Source organism: Corapipo altera, unplaced genomic scaffold (assembly GCF_003945725.1).
Source record: "Corapipo altera isolate COAL_440 unplaced genomic scaffold, ASM394572v1 239, whole genome shotgun sequence".
Classification (NCBI taxonomy): Eukaryota; Metazoa; Chordata; class Aves; order Passeriformes; family Pipridae; genus Corapipo; species Corapipo altera.
The window spans coordinates 1,261,544-1,267,861 of record NW_020884938.1 but is presented as its reverse complement, the minus strand read 5'-3'; the positions used below and the strand labels follow the sequence as shown (position 1 = coordinate 1,267,861).

The following is a 6,318-nucleotide window of genomic DNA, read 5'->3' as shown; positions in this document are numbered from 1 at the left end:
GAAGGGCAAACTTGTGTCCCCCAGATTTCTGGGTCAGTTAAGCTGATGAAAAATCGTGGCTTTCTTAATGCAGGATTATAGATAGCTTTATAGGCTACATGACTCTTGGCCTACTTAGTCACGAACTTGGTGGTTTCACCATTTAATCACAAAAGGCACCATGAATTCAGCAGGTATGACAATGACCCAGTGACAACTCACACACTGCTGCTGTTTTCTTTGCAGTCAGAAAATAAGACACCGGGGCACTTTGTTGCACTTCGAAAGCAATTATTTCACCTGAAGGCTGCCAAGGAGGATTCCTTTGTAGAATCCTTCCTCCTCTTCATCTCCTCTTCATTCCTTCAACAATGCCACCATTCAAAGTCATTATAGTTTGAACATAAACTAGATCAAATCATTATAGTATGTCACTGATGTCCAGCTTCCTCTGGAAGGGGAAGGCTGTGAAGCACAAGCAGCCCCTTCTGAGATCAGGAGACTCCATGTGTTGAAGCCTGTGGTACTGTGACATGAAATTGTGTCATTAACACCCAAACACAGCCACCATTTGAGCCTTCTTGGCACTGTCACTCCCTCAGGCAGGTAGGAAACCAGAGCAACGTGCCTGCCAGATACCCCAACCGAGCTATGATTTGATGTGGCTGGAACTCGAGGTGGAACTGATTTGTGTAAAACTTCCTTTGGTTTGAATCCCTGCAGGGTGTACTTAAAATCCCGTAAATCAGAGCAAATCTACGAACTACAGCTCTGGCAAAACCACAAGTTTTTGCTGTGGCTCTCCCCACACACAGGTCCATGTGCTGACAGAAGGGGTGATGCTTCCCAGTGGCCTTCCATCTCCTCCGGCACTGGAGCAGCTGGAGCAGCACCGTGTCTCCTTGAGTAACAGCACCTTGGCTGGACACGTGTGGATGTGCTCCTGCTCCACCTGCACCTTCCTGGTAGGCATGAAGTGTGTGTGGGGCTGCCTGCCTGCTCCTCCCTTGTTTCCCTGGCTGCAGCAGGGAAGGGGCCCCTCAGCTGGGCTGTAAGAGAGAGATTATCAAACTATTAGAGAGCGTCCAAAGGAGAGCAATGAAGGTGGTGAAGGGAAGCTGTGTGAGGAGTATGAGGAGCTGTATGGTGTGTTCAGCTGGAGCAGAGGAGGCAGAGGGCAGACCTCATTGTAGTTCCAGCTTCCTGGGAAGGGGCAGAGGAGGGGCAGGGACTGAGCTCTGCTCTGGGGGGACCAGGGACAGCACCCAGGGAATGGCTGGAGCTGTGTCAGGGCAGGGGCAGGGTAGATCTCAGGAAAAGGTTCTTCCCCCAGAGGGTGGTTGGGCACTGTCCAGGCTCCCCAGGGCAGTGGGCACAGCCTCAAGGCTGCCAGAGCTCAGGGAGGGTTTGGCTGATCCTCTGGGGCACAGGGGGTGACTCTGGGGGATGGTCCTGTGCAGGGCCAGGAGCTGGACTCGATGAACCTTGTGGGTCCCTTCCAGCTCAGCACATCCCGTGATTCTGTGACAAGCCGGGGGCTGCCACGACAATGCCCGGCCGGAGCGGGCACAGTCCCCGCCGCCACCCTCTCCCAGCCGCGGGTGTCCGGGCGTGCCCTGCCGGGGCGGGGCCGGGCAGAAGGGGGATTTCTGCGGTCCTGCTGTATCGGCGGGTCCCTCCCCGTGCCCCTCCCGGCGGCGGGGGCGTCCCCGGCCCGCCCGTCCCCGCCCCGCCGGCGCGGCTGCCGCGTTCAGCATCGCTGGGAGCCCCGAGCAGCGCTCCGAGCCCCGGGGACACGGCTCGGCAGGGCAGGGCCCCCCGGCGCCCCCCGCACCCTCCCGGGCTGTAGGGAGGGCGCTCCGGCTCCTGCCCCCGGCGGCGCTGCCCGGGGTCGTGCGCGGTGAGTGGGGCTCGGGGGGAACCGGGCGATGCCACCGCCGGCTCTGCGAGCCCCGCAGAACTGGGGGCAGGCAAAGAGGGTCTGACCCTGTGCCCTTCCCCACGGGGCTCGGGGAGCGGCCCCGGGGACCTCCTGGTGATCGGGGTGGGCTCGGGGGGCTCCCGGCTTTGTTCGCGGCGGTGGAGCGCAGCCCTGGCAGCGCTCCGATGGTCCCTGTGGATGCTGGAGCTCGGGCTCGCAGGTTCTGCTCCCTGCGTGAGTATTCAATCGGTGTTTGTGCAGACGCTGCTCTCCTTCTCTTCCAGCCTGAAATAGCGAGCTCAGGTAGCTGGAGTTGGCTCCCGATGTGATTCCTGGGGGCTGGGAGCTGTGAGCCTTGTTCGCGCAAGTAAGACCTCTGTGCCTGAGCGAGATGGTTTTTGCAGGATGATTTTGCATGTTTCCACCCTGGAGTGCGCGATCTCCGACAGCTCCTGCAGGAGATGGGCTTGTCCCTTTCTCTATGTTTGCGTGTGTGCGGTCCCTGTTAATTTTGGCAGCTCGTAAGCGATGGTTGGTAGAGGTCCGGCGTCTTCGTGTTCTTCAGGAATACATCGAAGTGGATGTGTGCCAGTGTTTTGATACTGTAAAAGCCACAAGAGCCTTAGAAAAAGGTTCGAGGAAATGATTTAGCTCTTCTGATGTTCATCGTTTCCAGGCAGTGTACTTGTAGGCATCTCACGGTAAATTGCAGGAAACAATGTGTTTACTAACACGTTGATGAATAATGGAAAGACAGGTCTAAAGCTAAATGTTGATGCTTCATTTAAAATAAATACTTGTAATTTATTCTGTCTCACGCACCTATTAGCTTTTAGGGAAAAGACGACTATTAGGTGGTGATTAGGCAGCTTTCTTACAACTTGAATAAAATAAGTAGTTCAGTATAGGAGAGCTGTAGGATAATGGACCCACCTGGCATCTAGTGCAGAGCTGGATGTGGAGCTGTGGTGCTGCCTGGCAAAACTGTTCTTTGTAACTTCTGTAGCCAAAGTGGAGGTAAAACTTTGTTCTGGGAGTCAGGTGAATACTCTTGATTCCTCTGGGGTAGGCGAGTAATATGGGACTTACTATAGAACACATATGGACAGGGGTTTCATATTTATAGCATACACCATTGATTGAATGACTTAATACTTCATCCTTTCTCATCAGTAATCTAATTAGGGGAAGACTCTGGAAGGAATATGGAATTTAGACACATTCCCATTGGATGCACAGCAAAAAAGACATTACAGAGCAGACAGTGTAAGAGGAGTTCCCAGAAGTACTTGCTCATAACCTGAGACAGAGCCAGGTTTCAAACTCTCCTAGACCTGTGCTTACACTCCAGAGAAAATTGCTGGATTTTCAGGCCTTTCTTTTCAGTTTTCAGAGTCTTATACCCAGAGTGCTTTGGGGGACAGTGAGGGAGATGTGTATGTGTAACCCAAGGTCTGAATCTTCAGAAAATGAAGCCCCGAGCACTTCAAAAAATCCGAGCCTTGGGTTGCAGTCAGACCTCCTACCACTTCCATTCTGGAGGCATTTCCTTTTAATTTTTACAACAGATAGAATTATAGTTGTAAATTCTAGCTGCGATAAAGCACGCCAGTAAAATTGCTTTAATTTTTTTTTCAGTATAGAAGCCATCAGGATTAATGAACAGCTCTGTAAATGCATATGGAAAAAAAATGCAAGATCAGTAACAGAACTCAATGTGGCACCTAATCTCAGAACAAAAGTGATAGGTAGTGGCTAAAAATAGTATTTCCTCTTTCAACAATAGAGTTAAATATTGCAATGGATGTAAACTGCAGTAAGGTGGATGGGTCCAGAGCTGGAGGCTTGATCACTTGTGCCTGCTGACCTTTCGACCTGCTTCTTTATTTTCCTTTAAAGTATCACTCTTGCACGTGGGTTTGATAATAAACCGCAAATGCAACCCAAAAAGCTGGTGTTTAAAGGGAGGATTGGAGGTTCTGCTGCTGCTGCATGGAGGCACTGTAATTTCTAGAATGTGTTCTGATCTCGTGGAGCTCAGCACAAACTGCTGAGCTGTGCTCGGGTCGTGCCTGGGTCTGCACGAGTGGCTGGTCCCACGTGTGGGCAACAACATCCTCCCACCAGCAGGAAAACCATGAGCTCTGGTTCTGATCACTGAGCCCTGTTTGAAGTGGTCCAACGTCACTGCTCGAGAGATGCCTTGGTAATAAGGTCAGTGAAAAACTCGCCCCTCCAACAGCCCTGTCACAGCCTCTCAAGGAACTGTTGAGTTATGAGAGCTGGTAATTATCTGCCTTCATCTGTGGCCCGGGACTCATTGACACTGAGCACAAAGAGGAGGGGCAGATGACAAATCCTTGGCCAGCAGCACATCCTCTCCGAGGTGTTTGCTTCTCCCCTGGTTCCTCAGGATACCACTGGCAAGTTCGGGGTGTGGATAAAACAGTGATTAATTATCTAGTGCTCATTTAGCCCCTGGAAGATGGAAAATACTATGTGGGGATGATTTGAATCAAGTGCTGTCATTCCCTGCTATTAAAGAAATTGCTTGCCTGCTCTGCGTCTCAGGTTGGAGTCGTAGGCGATTTTAAAGCATTATTTAAACTGTGGTTTAGATTTGTTTAGGTTTGTTTTATCAGAGGGGCCTGGGAAAGTCTTTCAGTAGGAAAAAATAATAGGTAAAGATTTTCTTGTTTCGGCCTTTTTTTTTTTTTTAGTAGTTGCAAAATCTCTGTGTTAGGGAAGGAGGAAAAGGGAGTTGAATGGAACCGAGCGAGGAGCTGTTGTGTGAGGTAAAATTCTGATATTGTTCTCACATGCCACCCTGCAAATACATTTGCATTTAAAATTTCCAGGCGAGCCAAAGCGTAAGACCGGTGCAGAATGCTAAACAAAACCTGACAGCTAACTCTGAAAACACCACACAGCCGGGCTGGGCATTCCTTTGCTTGGACAATTGAGTTGGAAATCTGTTTCTTTTAATGATTATGGATCTGAAACAAAGACAGAGTCTGACAAAAATGAGATGTCAGTTTTATTCTGAGCTGTTTTCAGTGGCAAGATGTTTACTTTCTGTCACGTTTCCCTGTGACTGTTTGAAAACTCTCAGGAACTGTAAACCCCAAGCCCCTTTCTGCCCATCAGATAGCCACAATATCCTCCTTTGTGTCGCTCAGGCTGAAATTCAATCTGCTTGGGAGGCTGAGGAGTGGTTTGGGGCACAGTGGTGATCCCAGAGATATTGGATATCACCACAGGGGTACCCTTATGTTGATGGTGTGAGCAGACAAAGCAGCAGCTCTTTTGGGGAATGTGGTGAAGCTTCTCCTGGACCAGAGGAAGACATTTCTGCTCGGGGTGGTGTGATAGAGAAGCTGGGGTGATGCCAACTGAGGAGGGAACAAAGCTCAGTGGGTTTTACCTTTTTATGTGTGAAACTCGTGTGTCTGCAGTTATTGGCAATAAGCTGTCCCTGGGCAGGCGGAGCACTGGTGCAGAACAATCTGAGGAGACTGAGGAGTGGGAATGGGAAAAGGAAATGAGTGATGGGTTAACGAGTGAACTGGGTGGGAAGGAGCACCCGCAGTCACGGGGCTGGAACAAATGGAGGGCCCGTGGTCGGGCAGGGCTGCAGGGAAGCAGTGACACGACACAGCTCAGTTGGCCGTGATATTCCAGTTATGAATGGAAGAATAACAAGCTTTACATGTGCAGTGTGGGTGCATCTGGCTCCCTGGCTTAAATATGGGGACACCTGCCCTTCAGAAGTTTCTGAGGGAAGGGAAAGAGCTGGTTAGGAGAGCAAAGGGGCATTTCTGGGGAGTGATTAAAAATGCTTGATGTAGATAATCTAAGAAGCAAAGACACCAGAACTTTCAGGTGTGGGTACTCAATAATCTCTTAGCCTTTGCAAGAGGGTGCAACTAGATTTCACTTAGAGAGGGTAACTTGAACATCAAGAAAAGCTACTTGGAATGAAGCTAAATAATCTTCCCTGAAAAATGCTGGTTGAGTTGTTGGTCGGGGTTGTGTAAAAGCTCACAGAGAGCCCTGGAAGATGTTCTGCAGGGCTCAGGGTCACATCTCCCCTGGCCTAGAGCCCAGAGGTCAGGGTGGAGGTTTTGGAAACAAGGCTCTGGAGTCAGCAGGGCAGCTCCTCTGCTCAGCTGCCCGCTGTGGTCTGCTGGAAGGGACCATCATTCCCTGCTGCCTCCTGTATGGAAGGAGATGGACTGGATGAAGGAATAAATATTATTCCATCCTTAGCCACCGATCCAGGAGATATTTGATCACTTATCTTGCTGGCAGCTGGCTCTTGGGCCATTATACTTTAGAACAAATGCCGTTCTGATCATGTGGAGAGGGAATATGGGAATAGGGAAGTGATGGAAGACACTCCTGTGGTGAGCTCAGCA

General features: G+C 50.5%; 1 protein-coding gene across 1 annotated transcript in view; it reads left to right on the top strand.

The window, feature by feature from the left end:
• The first annotated feature begins 1,773 nt into the window (after nucleotides 1–1,773).
• PRR5 (proline rich 5) overlaps nucleotides 1,774–6,318 on the top strand; it is a 73,693-nt gene continuing 69,148 nt past the window's right edge. The window contains exon 1 of the mRNA XM_027660760.1: nucleotides 1,774–1,879. The gene's annotated coding sequence lies outside the window, so the exon portion shown is untranslated. The remainder of the gene's footprint in view (nucleotides 1,880–6,318) is intronic.